The sequence below is a fragment of the Ctenopharyngodon idella genome, chromosome 15, assembly GCF_019924925.1.
Source record: "Ctenopharyngodon idella isolate HZGC_01 chromosome 15, HZGC01, whole genome shotgun sequence".
Classification (NCBI taxonomy): Eukaryota; Metazoa; Chordata; class Actinopteri; order Cypriniformes; family Xenocyprididae; genus Ctenopharyngodon; species Ctenopharyngodon idella.
This window is the reverse complement of record NC_067234.1, coordinates 37,575,371-37,591,330: the sequence shown is the minus strand read 5'-3', so window position 1 is coordinate 37,591,330 and position 15,960 is coordinate 37,575,371. Positions and strand designations below refer to the sequence as shown.

General features: G+C 34.2%; 1 long non-coding RNA gene across 1 annotated transcript; it reads right to left on the bottom strand.

Moving 5' to 3' along the window:
- Positions 1–517: 517 nt before the first annotated feature.
- On the bottom strand, positions 518–11,103 carry LOC127495229 (uncharacterized). Its single transcript, XR_007925096.1, has 4 exons — positions 10,877–11,103; positions 1,562–1,661; positions 1,185–1,267; positions 518–616 (listed from the first exon to the last, which is right to left on the bottom strand). It is a non-coding gene; the product is annotated as an uncharacterized LOC127495229 (long non-coding RNA).
- Positions 11,104–15,960: the final 4,857 nt, after the last annotated feature.

The following is a 15,960-nucleotide window of genomic DNA, read 5'->3' as shown; positions in this document are numbered from 1 at the left end:
TATAATAATTATGACTTCTTGTCAGTTTGGACATGTTATCATAATTTCGACTTATGTCATAACTATGACTTATCTTATAATGACCTTTTGTCAAAACTTTTTGTCATATTTATGACTTCTTATCTCATAATTGACTTTGTATGTCATAATTTCGATTTTTTTATGTCAGTTTTTTATAATTATAATTTATCAAAGCATGATTTTTAATTCGCATGTTTTAGATGATAAAAAATGTGTGCTCTCAAATCTTTGTGCATTTCTTCGTTAATTTTGGAGCTTAACGGCAGCATGAACATTCAGCTAAACCTCTCCTTTTGTGCTCCACAGAATATATAAAGTCATACAGGTTAAGGGTGAGTTATTCCTTTAGTCTGTGACACAGTCAGAATAATAAAGAACGGATTTCAGGAAATGATACCGAAGTGACATTTGCACTCAGATACTGTTTGCTTTTCACATTTGGAATAAAATAAGGAATCGGAATGCTGTGCAGAGCCGGAATGGGACTCACTTTCTCTCTCTCTCTCTCTCTGTGTGTGTGTGTCAGTTTTTCTGGGAATCTGGCAGAGGAGAGAATTCCTTGTGTCTCCTCGGAGAGATGGTCAGAGTAATTTTTCTGGCAATAAAACACATACAATGTATAGTGTGTAGTACTGTACGCATGTTTGAAAGAGACTTTTGTTAACTCGTGCACATTCATTTTTAACGTAAGCTTTATTGATTAATTTTATTTTTATTAAAAAAAGAGTTTATGTTGTTAAGAGCGTTGATTAGACATTAGAGTGAGCAAAGCTGGAATCTAGACAAAGAAGAAGCTCAAAAATGAGAGTGTTTTCATTTGTGTCACATGTTTAGCTCACTACATCATTCCCATACTTCTGTCTAATTTCAGTGTTTTCATTACTGCACTATTATTGTGGAACATGTGGAAAATAGCCAGAATACAGAGTAGATGTATTCAAACTTTTGACTGGTAAAATAACAATATACCTCATGTTTTTCTTTCTTTCTCTCCGAGAGCAAATGAGACGGTGGCGAGTCAGACAGAGAGTGTGTGTGTGTGTGTGTGTGTGTGTGTGTGTGTGTGTGTGTGTGTGTGTGTGTGTGTGTGTGTGACGGTGTGCTTCTCCTCAGAAACTGCTTAAAAATCAGTCAGCCAATTCACTCACAAATTACTTCCATACCTCCTGTGTCACTACCTCGCATCACCTCCTGCTCTCTCTCTCTCTCTCTCTGGCTCCGTTTCAAATCCCAGTGATCTGCCCTGCTGTATGCAAAATCAAATGAATCTGATTTGAAACGCTCAACATAGGCCACATAATTGATTACAATAGAGTCTGGCATTTACATGCTGATAAGGAAATTATGCAATACTCTAATAAGCATAATGGCCTGTTTTTAATTATATTAAACTATTTTATCATTTAAATGTGGTTTTTAGCATTGAACAAATTATTGGCCATTATGAATTTTATTTTCTTCTGTGAAGCATGCATGTGACACTGCCTTAAATTTGGCCAAAATAAGGGATCTTAGAAGGCAACATAATTATGCCGCCTACCTTCTGGAACAGCCTTCGCATCTGATGCAAATATGACGCCGTAAATGCTGTGTGTCTGTAGACATCTTATTAGCTTTCAGAAGAGCTTCTCTCTGTGAATCTGAAGAAAGATACACATTCAGAGCAGTTTAATTCAAGCGTCTTCAGTGCAAATTCTCTCTTATAACCTCATAGTTTCAGTAGAACAATTTAAAAGGTCATTAAACTCTATTTTATGTATTATGTATACAGTCAAGAAATGTCCAAATTTCACCCCAAATTTCAAGAAAAACAATAAGAAATTATATTTTGGGACCATTACAATGTTTTGCATTTTGACATGTTCATATTTCAAAATTTCATATAAGTTATTGATATATTATGATCTCTAAATCCATTAAATTGTAACATAAAGTGGCTGAATTGTGACCTGAAAACCTGTGTGCTTTGTGTGTGTGTGTGTGTGTGTGTGTGTGTGTGTGTGTGTAAGTAGGGCTACAGAAATCTGACTCTCCCGCCACTCATCTGAAGGAAAGATGCAATAGTATTAATGTCTCTGAAGCCAAGCCAAACTAAACAGCTGCAAATGCAGGCACACACACACACACACACACACACACACACACACACACACACACACACACAAGCATGTGTTAAATTCATCCGTGCAGTGACAGCGTCTCCACAAATGTCTGAATTCACATGAATGATGAAATGATGATTCCTCTGGATACTCACCTTACTAAACACAGATTTATCTCAGTCATTTACAAATATTTACCATAGTAAATATAGTACCATAGTTTTTTTTTTTTTTTTTGGTATATACAGTATATATAAGTGCATTGGTAATAATGTACGTAGTCTTTCCTTTCCCTCTGGTGCTCTTTGGTCATTTTTGACTGAAAAATTTTACGTTTTTTAAAAAAAAAAATTTTTACTTCATCTGAATGGTACAAAACTTGGTAAAGGTTTTGGCACTTGCGATGTGAACATACACACACACAAAAAAAGTATTCACACTTGTACTCCTCTTGGTCAATAATGAGCGCATTGTAAATGAATGGGAGACAAATTTCACCTAGTGAAAACTTTTGGTACTGCACCCAAACAAAATCTTACTGAAAGCTCATTTTTTGAGATATCAACCTCAGATTTGGAGCACAACTTGTTTAGATTTATGGCTTTGATTTTCTTGAAGTTTTAGTGTAAAACGTGTTTTTGAAAATATGTATTTCATATTAAAATTGAAAATAGTATTTCTGTGCATTTTTCATAGCAATAACGTACAATTCTTTAACTTTAGGTTAACTTTTTAAAACTTTTTTCACTTCAGCAATAATCTGCCAAGTGTCGTCTTTAAAAAAAGACCAAACTTCAGTCTGTGCTCCAAAATATTCAAGATTTCTGACACCAGCGGGTTAATTCTAAACAACCCCAAAATACACCGGGACTCTTATTTTGAAATGCCTTTGCGTCACTACTTCCAGCTACCCGTTCAAAAAGATGAGAGAAAATATACACTATTATCATCTACAACATCTATCGTGATTCCCTTTTTTCCATCCCCAAATGTAAAATCACTTAAAAATTATATTTAGGAATTTTATTTTAAAATTGTACATTTTTTAATGACCCGCAAGAATCTTGTTCAAACTGTTATTTTATTTAATTGCATTTTTTGCTTTGGTTGACAGCATGACATCCTGTTACATTAGTAACTATAGCAGTTTTGTTATTTTCTCTATGGTGAACATCGTTGATTTCTGACTGACACTGTTTTACTGCTCTTGACTGAATTCAACATCCATCATCGGCGCATCTCTTATCATTCAGTCTGGTTTAAGGAGATGAAAGGAAGCAGTCGAGCTCTCACCCTATTTTTCTGCTTGGTTACCGCGGTAACCGGAAACCTTAAAAGCGTCTCTGGTTTCAGCTGTCAGACACACCTTCAGGTGAGAGTGACTGAGCCGTTCCCTTCACCCGCCTGCCTCCCTCCGCTCTGACTATTGTTTTAAACCAGATGAGGATGATGATGATGATGGTATCACCAGCGTGGCATTACCCTCTACTCTTTCTTTCCCACTAACTCTATCTCTCTCAGTGTCTAGTTTCAGTTAAGTGTTGTGTTAAGTACTGTTGAGTCAGATAAGATCTTGAGGCTGCTGGTTTGGGAGTGTGTGAGTGTGTGTGAGTGGTTCAGTAACTGAAGTGTGTAATTCAGTTTTCTCCTCTCTGTTGGAAAGTTTCAGTCAGAATAGTACATTTGAACTGCACTGACATTTTAAAGTGGACCTTTTATGCCTTTTTCAAAGTCTTGATGTTGTTTTTGTCTCTACTAGAACAGGTTTTCATGCTTGAATCCTCATATTCTCCGTTGTTGCAGCTCCTCTCTTCCCAGTCTGTCAGTAACGCTCTGTTTAGTTCCTGTCTCTATGAAGCCCCTCCTTCTGAAAAGCACAATGTGCTCTAATTGGTCGGCTGGACCAGTGTGTTGTGATTGGTCAAGCGCTTTGATTGTGTTTGCGAGATGTCCCACCCCTTACCGTAACACACTACTAACTAACTCAACCAGGCCCCGCCCCTTTATTCTGCGTATGAATTATTTAAATGAGGAATATTGTGACGTGTTGAAAACTCAAGACTACAATGGAGGCGTTTCAGGGAGTTCAGAAACAGTGACACTTATATATAAAATATAATTTTGCAGAGCTTTTTCATGCTCAAACAGCAACATTACACACTAAAGAAAGATGAACATGGAAAAAAAGCAGAATAGGATCCCTTTAAGTACACTTAAAAGTACACTTCAGTCCCATTTCACTCAGTAGTCAAATGGCAGCAGATGAACTAGCCACTTTTTAACAACTGTTAATCTTAAATTAGTCAAATTTAAAATAGATTAAGTCTTAAATGATTAAACTACACAATCTCACTGAAAATTAAGATTAAAATGTTAAAACTGCGCTCACTATCCAAACAAGTCACAAAACTACAGCCACATTCAAACTAGTCTTCGACTCACATTTAAACTATACTATCATTCAAAAGTTTGGGGTCAGTGTTAATTTTTTTTGAAAGAATTCATTTTTATTCAGCATAGTTGCATTAAATAGATCAAAAGTGACAGTAAAGACATTTATAATGTTACAAAAGAATAAAATGTCACATTTTCCACATAAATATGAACTGTTTTCAACATTGATAATAATCAGAAATGTTTCTTGAGCAGCAAATCATCATATCAGAATGATTTCTGAAGGATCATGTGACACTGAAGACTGGAGTAATGATGCTGAAAATTCAGATTTGATCACAGGAATATATTACATTTTAACATATATTCACATAGAAAACAGGTATTTTAAATTGTAATAATTTTTACTGTGTTTTTGATCAAATAAATGGAGCTTTGGTGAGCAGAAGAGACTTCTTTCAAAAACAATTAAAAGAAATCTTACAGACCCCAAACCGTTGAACGCTTTAAACTACACACACTCTCAGCCATTAGCGTGACTTTCCCCACTAACTCTGTGTGTGTGTTTTATGTGGTGTGCAGTGTTGTATTGCATTAGTCAGTGTGAGTCGGTTGGTAAACGTGATCGCTTGTTAAAAGCTACTCTAGAAACATGTTCCAGCTCTATGAGCGCACGACAGCCGAGTAAAAAACACACACACACACACACACACACATGACAGCCAGAGGCCTGGAGCTCCACTGCTGAGGAAACTCAAGATGGCCGGAAAACACATACACACACACATATAGCCTGAGGTGTGTGTGCCCGCACAGTGATGTCATCGTCCACTGGTGTGTAGCTTAAACCCCGAGGGCTGTTTTGGGCTCAAACTCTGTCCCGTGTGAGACTCTAAAGCGCAGTAATGAAAGCAGGGGATGAATGCTGGCAGCGGCTCGTATGAGGTGGAACAGTAACTTTAGGAAAATTGTAGTTTCGTAATTCGCTTTATAAAATAACGTGAACCATCCGTTAGCAGAGTCACTTCTGTGTAAGAGAGAGTTCGAAATATGACTGTAGTTTAATAGTGATTCACTGAAATTTAACACTGACTGAGAGTTTCCATGTGATCCACTTTAGTTTGAATATGAAGGTAATTTAATAGTAACTAGTTTATCAAGTGTTGTTGAAATGTGACTAGTTTAATATGAATGTGACTGTAGTTGTATATTAAAAACATTCAAAAGTCTCTTCTGCTCACCAAGGCTGCATTTATTTGATCAAAAATACAATAAAAATTGTGAAATATTTTACAGTTTAAAATAGCTGTTTTCTACATGAATATAATATAAAATGTAATTAATTCCTGTAATCAAAGCTGAATTTTCAGCATCATTACTCCAGTCTTCAGAGTCACATGATCCTTCGGAAATGTTTGAAGTGTTCAGAAGGCATAATCTGGTGTGATACAAAATGTTTATGCACAAAAGAGATTTGAGAACTATGCAAGAAGGGAAAAATGACTTTCATTTTAGTCTATTCTTCAACTTTCATAGTACTATTTTGAAGTGCTTTTTTCCCCATCCACTTTCATTATATGAAAAAAGCAGTCTGAACATTCTGCTAAACATCTCCTTTTGTGACGTGAGTGTGCTTTACCTTTAAGAAATCCAGTGTAGCGCAATGTAATGTGAAAAAAAAAAAAATTTATTACTCAGTATTTTTATGTTTTCCAGTACAAATATCTACAAAAAAATCTTAAATTAAGATACATTTACTTGAGAATCAAAATGACTTAAGATATCGAGTTTTGTTTTCTAAAAAAAATTAAAAAAAAAAATTTGGTGAGTTTATGCTTATCTGTCAGTGGGGTCAGATAACAATAATCTTGTTTTCTCTTTGAAGTAAGTTATTTTTTTTTTACCCAGTTGGAAGATATTTGTTCTTGTTTTAAGTATAAACTCACTTAATTTTAATACACTTTTCAGAAAACAAGATGATTAATCGCATCTAACATAACATTTTGTAAATATATATCTTAAGTAATGATGTCAAATTGATTAATTGCGATTAATCGCATCTAGCATAAAAGTTTGTAAATATATATCTTAAGTAGTGCTGTCGAATCAATTAATCACAATTAATCGCATCTAACATAAAAGTTTGTAAATATATATCTTAAGTAGTGCTGTCAAATTGATTAATCACAATTAATCGCATCTAACATAAAAGTTTGTAAATATATATCTTAAGTAATGATGTCAAATTAATTAATTGCGATTAATCGCATCTAGCATAAAAGTTTGTAAATATACCTTAAGTAGTGCTGTCGAATCGATTAATCACGATTAATCGCGTCTAACATAAAAGTTTGTAAATATATATCTTAAGTAGTGCTGTCAAATTGATTAATCACAATTAATCGCATCTAACATAAAAGTTTGTAAATATATATCTTAAGTAGTGCTGTCAAATCGATTAATCACGATTAATCGCATCTAGCATAAAAGTTTGTAAATATATATCTTAAGTAGTGCTGTCAAATTGATTAATTGCGATTAATCGCATCTAGCATAAAAGTTTGTAAATATATATCTTAAGTAATGATGTCAAATTGATTAATTGCGATTAATCGCATCTAGCATAAAAGTTTGTAAATATATATCTTAAGTAGTGCTGTCAAATCGATTAATCACAATTAATCGCATCTAACATAAAAGTTTGTAAATATATATCTTAAGTAGTGCTGTCAAATTGATTAATCACAATTAATCGCATCTAACATAAAAGTTTGTAAATATATATCTTAAGTAATGATGTCAAATTAATTAATTGCGATTAATCGCATCTAGCATAAAAGTTTGTAAATATACCTTAAGTAGTGCTGTCGAATCGATTAATCACGATTAATCCCGTCTAACATAAAAGTTTGTAAATATATATCTTAAGTAGTGCTGTCAAATCGATTAATCACGATTAATCGCATCTAACATAAAAGTTTGTAAATATATATCTTAAGTAGTGCTGTCGAATCAATTAATCACAATTAATCGCATCTAACATAAAAGTTTGTAAATATATATCTTAAGTAATGATGTCAAATCGATTAATCACAATTAATCGCATCTAACATAAAAGTTTGTAAATATATCTTTAGTGCTGTCAAATCGATTAATCACGATTAATCCCGTCTAACATAAAAGTTTGTAAATATATATCTTAAGTAGTGCTGTCAAATTGATTAATCACAATTAATCGCATCTAACATAAAAGTTTGTAAATATATATCTTAAGTAGTGCTGTCAAATCGATTAATCACGATTAATCGCATCTAGCATAAAAGTTTGTAAATATATATCTTAAGTAGTGCTGTCGAATCAATTAATCACAATTAATCGCATCTAACATAAAAGTTTGTAAATATATATCTTAAGTAATGATGTCAAATCGATTAATCACAATTAATCGCATCTAACATAAAAGTTTGTAAATATATCTTTAGTGCTGTCAAATCGATTAATCACGATTAATCGCGTCTAACATAAAAGTTTGTAAATATATATCTTAAGTAGTGCTGTCAAATCGATTAATCACAATTAATCGCATCTAACATAAAAGTTTGTAAATATATATCTTAAGTAGTGCTGTCAAATTGATTAATCGCGATTAATTGCATCTAGCATAAGTTTGTAAATATATTAGGGCTTTCAACTTTAACACGTCAACGCATGCGATTAATTCAAAATCATTAACACGTTAAAATAATTTGACGCGTTTAACGCGAAAAAATTATGGAAGCATGTGAAATTGCGTAATAACGTAATTTACATCACGCAGTTAGATGATCTTAAAGTCCATGCTGATTATATCAGAGATGGCACAGAGAATTATTCATTCCAGTGTCTGTTTCGCTTTAAAACACGAACTCTCTGTCATATTGTGTCATTGTATCTGAGGAGCGCGAGCTCTCCCGCATCGCGCTGTTCCTGTCTGAACGGAACGTCGAAATATCCCACCGCTGCATGGCCAGATGATATGCAAACTATGTTTCTCGGCTGGATAAAGCAAACTTGCTTCTTGCTATGAAGCTTTTGATGGATGAGGACTGCAGTCAAAGTAAAGACGATTGCGGTGACGTACAGAAGCACGCGTGAGTCTGTTGTATTGATGTGCAAACAAATCATGTATGAGCGCTCTCGACGCACTGATCGCACATTGTATTTATGCACAGACACATTTCAGTACATTCACGTTGTTTTCACACACATTCAGGATAATGTTTCGATTTGTCCTGTGTATGTTGCTGTGTACTTTAGTAGATATGCAGGTCAAGGCGGTTGGTTTAGGTGTTTTTGGCATCTCCATGTGGTCCTGTGACTTGTCTAAAATGTAAACAAGCTCTCTGTTGCACATACACTGTGAATTCTGAAACGCTTCTTTTTTGCTGTGATTCTTTTTTTATGGGTGCTTTGGTGTAGCCTACATAAATGTATGAATTATATGAAATGATATCATTTGGTTATTTGGTGTTCTTTTTTGGAAAGTTTTTGGAAATTTACCTTTAAAAAAGCTGGAAAAATATAGTTTTGTGAAATTCACACTTCAATCTGATGGTTTACTTTGCTGGATATAGGAAATGGTGGCAAAATGGACGTGTTAAACAAGAAAAAAGGTGTATGCTTAATTTCATGATAAGTGCGCGATTAATCGCGATTTAAAAAAAATTTAATCTATTGACAGCCCTAAAATATATATCCTAAGTAGTGCTGTTGAATCGATTAATCACGATTAATCGCATCTAACATACAAGTTTGTAAATATATATCTTAAGTAGTGCTGTCGAATCGATTCATCACGATTAATCGCATCTAACATAAAAGTTTGTAAATATATCTTAAGTAGTACTGTCGAATCGATTAATCACGATTAATCGCATGTAACATGCAAGTTTGTAAATATATATCTTAAGTAGTGCTGTCAAATCGATTAATCACGATTAATCGCATCTAACATACAAGTTTGTAAATATATATCTTAAGTAGTGCTGTCAAATCGATTCATCGCAATTAATCGCATTTAGCGTAAGTTTGTAAATATATCTTAAGTGGTGCTGTCAAATCGATTAATCACAATTAATCGCATCTAGCAAAATTTTGTAAATATATATCTTAAGTAAAGCTGTCAAATCAATTAATCGCGATTAATCACATCTAACAAAATTTTGTAAATATATATCTGAAGTAATGCTGTCAAACTGATTAATCGCAATCAATCGCATCTAACATAAAATTTTGTAAATATATATCTTAAGTAGTGGTGTCAAATCGATTAATCGCAATCAATTGCATCTAACAAAATTTTGTAAATATATATCTTAAGTAATGCTGTCAAATTGATTAATTGCGATTAATCGCATCTAGCATAAAAGTTTGTAAATATATATCTTAAGTAAAGCTGTCAAATCGATTAATCACGATTAATCGCATCTAACATAAAATTTTGTAAATATATATCTTAAGTAGCTCTGTCAAATCAATTAATCGCGATTAATCACATCTAACAAAATTTTGTAAATATATATCTTAAGTAGTGCTGTCAAATCGATTAATCGCGATTAATCACATCTAACAAAATTTTGAAAATATATATCTTAAGTAGTGCTGTCAAATCGATTAATCGCGATTAATCACATCTAACAAAATTTTGTAAATATATCTTCAGTAGTGCTGTCAAATCGATTAATCGCAATCAATCACATCTAAAAATTTTGTAAATATATATCTTAAGTAGCTCTGTCAAATCGATTAATCGCAATCAATTGCATCTAACATAAAATTTTGTAAATATATATCTTAAGTAGCGCTGTCAAATCAATTAATCGCAATTAATTGCATCTAACATAAGTTTGTAAATATATAGTGTATGTGTGTGTGTACAAACTTTTATGTTACGTGCGATTAATCGCGATTAATCGATTCAACAGCATTAATCTTAATTAATTTTCCTTATCAAGTAAATGTATCTTGATTTAAGAATTCTTAAATGTTTTTACTGGAAAACAAGACAAAACTCTAAGTAAGAAAATTATTTTTTGCCGTCATTCCACATCACACAGATACGAGTGAAGCAGACGCCGCAGCTACTGTTACCGTCCTTCAGACATACAGAAAGACAAGACATGAAAGAAAGACTTAAGGTGATGACATCACGCTGGAATGAGTGAAAAAGAGAGGGAAATGTAATTGCATAATCCCACACATACACACACAGTTGAGAGTGTGTGGCCCGCAGCAGCGCTTTGATGTGTGTTAGTATCATGTTAAATGATGAGGTGGTAGTTCAAGAGATTAGTTGTGTTACAACACACACACACACACACCTCAACAACTCCGACACACAGATTGCGCTCCGCACGACTCTTTTCCAGCAGACACCAGGAGACCCTCGGATATTATCCTTTACAAATAGAGACAAGCTCTCCCCCCGAACACACACACAGCTCCAGCTGTCCTGGGTCCCATTGTGTGTTTCCACAGTGATGGACAGAGATTAGCTGCCACGGCAACCAGCACACTCTGGTCCCGGGAAATGTTCGCTTCTTTATGCTGCTGACGGAAACTTCTACGGAGAAAAAGAGAGAAGCGTTGTGGAAAATAGTGTGTGGACTTATGCAATGAAGGGCAAACAAAACACACACTTTTACATGGTGGCACTATGGTACAGTATCAGATGGTGATGCTATGGTCATCAAAAAGTTTCTAAAACGTTTCTCCAAGTCAAATCGATTATATTTTGCTTTTAAAACAGTGACAAAAAAATCCCACAGATGCACATTAAAGGACCCGATTCATATATAAAGACCAGAATATCAAAGAGACTTTAGTTTGCAGGACTCTGCAATGCTAGACAGGAAGAAAACACCTAGCAACCACTAAGAACTCTAGAAACCACAGAGCAACACTGGGAATCACCTACATTATTCTAACATCATAATTTCTTCAGAAAATTTACAAATCCAGTCATTGAAATATCATGGTGCTTTTTGTAACACTGACATTTGTTATTCTGTGAGTAAGGCAGGAAGAGAGTCTGAGACCAGTGAAGCTTCTCACAAACACACACACACACACACACACACACACACACTTTGACTTTCTGACCTCTGACCTCCTGAGTTCTCCCTTCCCAGTGAAAGAATGGCAGGAAAACAAAGAGAGGTCATGACACACGCACACACACACACACACACACACACACACACACACAGAGAGAGAGAGAGAGAGAGAGAGAGAGAGAGAGAGAGAGACAGACAGACTAAACCAAGAGTGACAGGTTGAGGCACAATCAGACCACCAATGGAAACACAGGAAAGCAGAAAACACAACACAGGAGAATCATGAACGTCCTCATACTGTTTTACAAGTTTTGCATGCAAATAAGAAATTAAAGGTAAAAGCAGAGATTGAGTTACAGGGGTTGAAGACACTAATTAAAGCTTGAGCCTCCCAAATGAAAACAAAACAAAGGGTTGAGGGGGTTAGCGGTAGATAGATAGATAGATAGATAGATAGATAGATAGACAGACAGACAGACAGATAGACAGATAGATAGATAGATAGATTGATAAAATGATAGATAGACAGACAGACACAGATAGATAGATAGATAGATAGATAGATAGATAGATTGATAAAATGATAGATAGATAGACACAGATAGATAGATAGATAGATAGACAGACAGACAGACAGACAGACAGATAGATAGATGTAGACATACAGACAGACAGATGATAGATAGATAGATAGATAGACAGACAGACAGACAGACAGATAGACATAGACATATAGACATATAATAATACATATAATTACAGATAGACATATAATAATACATATAATAATACATATCTGGAACATTGGGATCAGGAAACTAAAACACAAAGTAAATTACAATTCTATTGAACTCTAAAATCAAATTATGAATTAGAAGAATATCTCCAAAGTGTCAAAGACACAAAGCAGAGACGGATCCTGACCAGGTACAGGCTCAGTGAGCACAGTCAGAGACCGGCAGACACAGAAAGAGCTGGTTACCCAGAGAGCAAAGGGTGTGTGTTCACTGCAGGACAGGAGAGATCCAGACTGAGACGCACTTCCTCCTTCACTGCCACAAATACACACCTATAAGAGATCTCTACTTAAACAAATTCAGCAACTCAATAAAGAACTTTACAGCCATGACTGAAGTAGAACAAATAGAGATAATAATAGGAGAGGGACAGACAGCAGCATAGATACGTGTAGACGTGCCACAGCCTGAGAGACAGCAGGTGAATGTGTGTAATGTGTGTGTATGACCCACAGTGACCCTCAGTATGTGTGTGTGTGTGTGTGTGTGTGTGTTTAAACACTGCGGTATCAAATGTTCAGACATGTTCTAATTTGTTACACTGTTAATTTAAGTTTAAGTTATGCTATAATATTTGATAGTTATAATATTTGATAATATTTTCTTCTATTATACAGGTGTTTTTATTATTGTTTTATGTATATATGCTTTGGCAATATTGTATTATTTACAGTCATGCCAATAAAGCAATTTTGAATTGAATTGAATTGATAGACAGACAGATAGACAGACGGACTGACAGACGGACGGACAGCTTTAAAAAGTGTTTGAAAACATTTCGACCAAAAAATGGATCTCAAGAAATGTGCTAAAGTGACAGAGAAAATAAATATCGGTAATAATCTGTCCGTTCAGACATTATAATTAGTTGAGACACTGATCTTACATCAGTGATGAAATTAAAAAAAATGTTTCTTGAAATCAGACCTTGTGACCCAGACGGTTCGGCCAGCATTGACCAATCAGTGGTGCTGTTTCTCAATCTCTCGCACAGACAGTTTTCATCAAACATCATCAGATCACTGTTGATAAATCATGTTCAGCAGATCATGATACTTTTACCCTCTTTCATCACATGATGTGATCAGTCTTTTATTTGTGGCTTCGATCACCAGTCTGCTGCAATGCATGTTTGCCTCATCCAACAGTAAGTGTCTGAGAAGCCCTCATCTCTCTTATGAATTCAGACAGCTTTTGAGTGACTAGTGTTCTGATAGTGCCCAAAAAAAGCAATTTAGATCGTTCCGAATCTATTGAAGACATTAATGTGTGTGTGATTTCAACACAAACGACACACACACACACACACACACACACACACACACACACACACACACAGTCAGATGAGATCTTACTACCTGGAGCCACAATAATACACCACTGACACACACTGTCATTAGAGACAGAGACACACAATCACACATCACTCACACACACACACACACACACACACACACACACACACACACACACACACAGATCCAGGCATCTAAGTCATGTTAATCACCCATTTAGTAGCTGTGGGGATTTTTCCCAAGCTTTTATGCTGGGTCGGATTTCTCCCTGCAGAGAGCTTCTCACAGACAGCGAAGGGATGTGTGTGTGTGTGTGTGTGTGTGTGTGTGTGTGTGTGTGTGTGTGTGTGTGTGTGTGTGTGTGTGAAAAGAAGTGAACATTACAGCAGATTATTCATTACCCTCTTCTCCCTGCATACTGTGTGTCTGATGTGTTTGTTGTAAATTTGTAACTTGACAATCAATTTTTTGTAGTTCTCCTCTCCAGATTAATGATCAGAGTCACTAATAATCCACTCATGGGTTGAACACTGAACCACTGTGAGTTTGTGGATCAGTCAACACACTGTGTTAGTTTGAGCATCCGTCTGTTTGTCAAACCAATGGGAGACTGTCAGAACCATCAGGAAAACAGTCAAAAATTATTTTTCAATATTTAAAAAAATAAAATAAATGAAAAATATCTATCTATCTATTGTTTTATCAATCTATCATTTTATCTATCTATCTCTCATTTTATCATTTGATCTATTTATCTATCTATGTATCTATCTATTTATCGTTTTATCTATTGTTTTATCTATCATTTTATCGATTGATCTATCTATCTATCTATCTATCTATCTATCGTTTTATTGATCTATTGTTTTATCTATCGTTATATCTATCTATCATTTTATCTATCTATTGTTCTATCTATCTATCTGTCGTTTTATCGATCTATCTATTGTTTTAACGATCTATCATTTTATCGATCGATCTATCTATCTATCTATCTATCTATCTATCTATCTATCTATCTATCATTTTATCGATCGATCTATTTATCTATCTATCTATCTATCTATTGTTCTATCTATCTATCATTTTATCGATCTATCTATTGTTTTAACAATCTATCGATCTATCTATCCTTTTATCGATCTATCATTTTATCTATCTATTGTTTTATCAATCTATCCTTTGATCTATCTATCTATCTATCTATCTATCTATCTATCATTCTATCTATCATTTTATCGATCTATCTATCTATATATCTATCTATTGTTCTATCTATCTATCTATCTATCTATCTATCTATCTATCTGTCGTTTTATCGATCTATCTATTGCTTTAATGATCTATCTATCTATCTATCTATCTATCTATCATTTTATCAATCGATCTATCTATCTATCTATCTATCATCTATCTATCGTTTTATCGATCTATTGTTTTATCGATCTATCATTTTATTGATCTATCTATCTATCTATTGTTCTATCTATCTATCTATCTATCTATCTATCTATCGTTTTATCGATCTATTGTTTTAACGATCTATCTATCTATCCTTTTATCAATCTATCATTTTATCTATCTATTGTTTTATCGATCTATCATTTTATCTATCTATCTATCATTTTATCTTTTGATCTATCTATCTATCTATCTATCGTTCTATCTATCATTTTATCTATCTATCTATCTATCGTTCTATCTATCATTTTATCGATCTATCGATCTATCATTTTATCTATGTATCATTTTATCATTTTATCTATCTATCTATCTATTGTTCTATTGTTCTATCTGTAAATGATACACTAAACAATAATATAAAGATAAAGATAAGTAAGATAAAAATTTGTCTTGCAAAATTGACTTTTTTAAACAGCTTTCATGATCACCCTATCATCTTCCATCTTCCACTGTACAGAGAGATGCTCAAACAAACAAAATGTATTGTAGGATAAAAGTAAATGACAGAAATAGACACACACACACACACACACACACACACACACACACACACACACACATATACAGTAGGTCTACACCAGAATCTCAGCCACCACATGATTCAATCGCTTGTTATTTTTTGCTGTTAGAAATAAGATTGTCCTAATATATAACAGACAGGGAAGCGGATAGGAAGTGTCCTTCTTCCACACAATTGGAGCCAGGGTTTGACTTCCTGTGACCTCATCTCCTGTTCACTAGCACACACATTCCAGCAATGCACTCTGGGAAAATAAAACAGACAGATGGACAG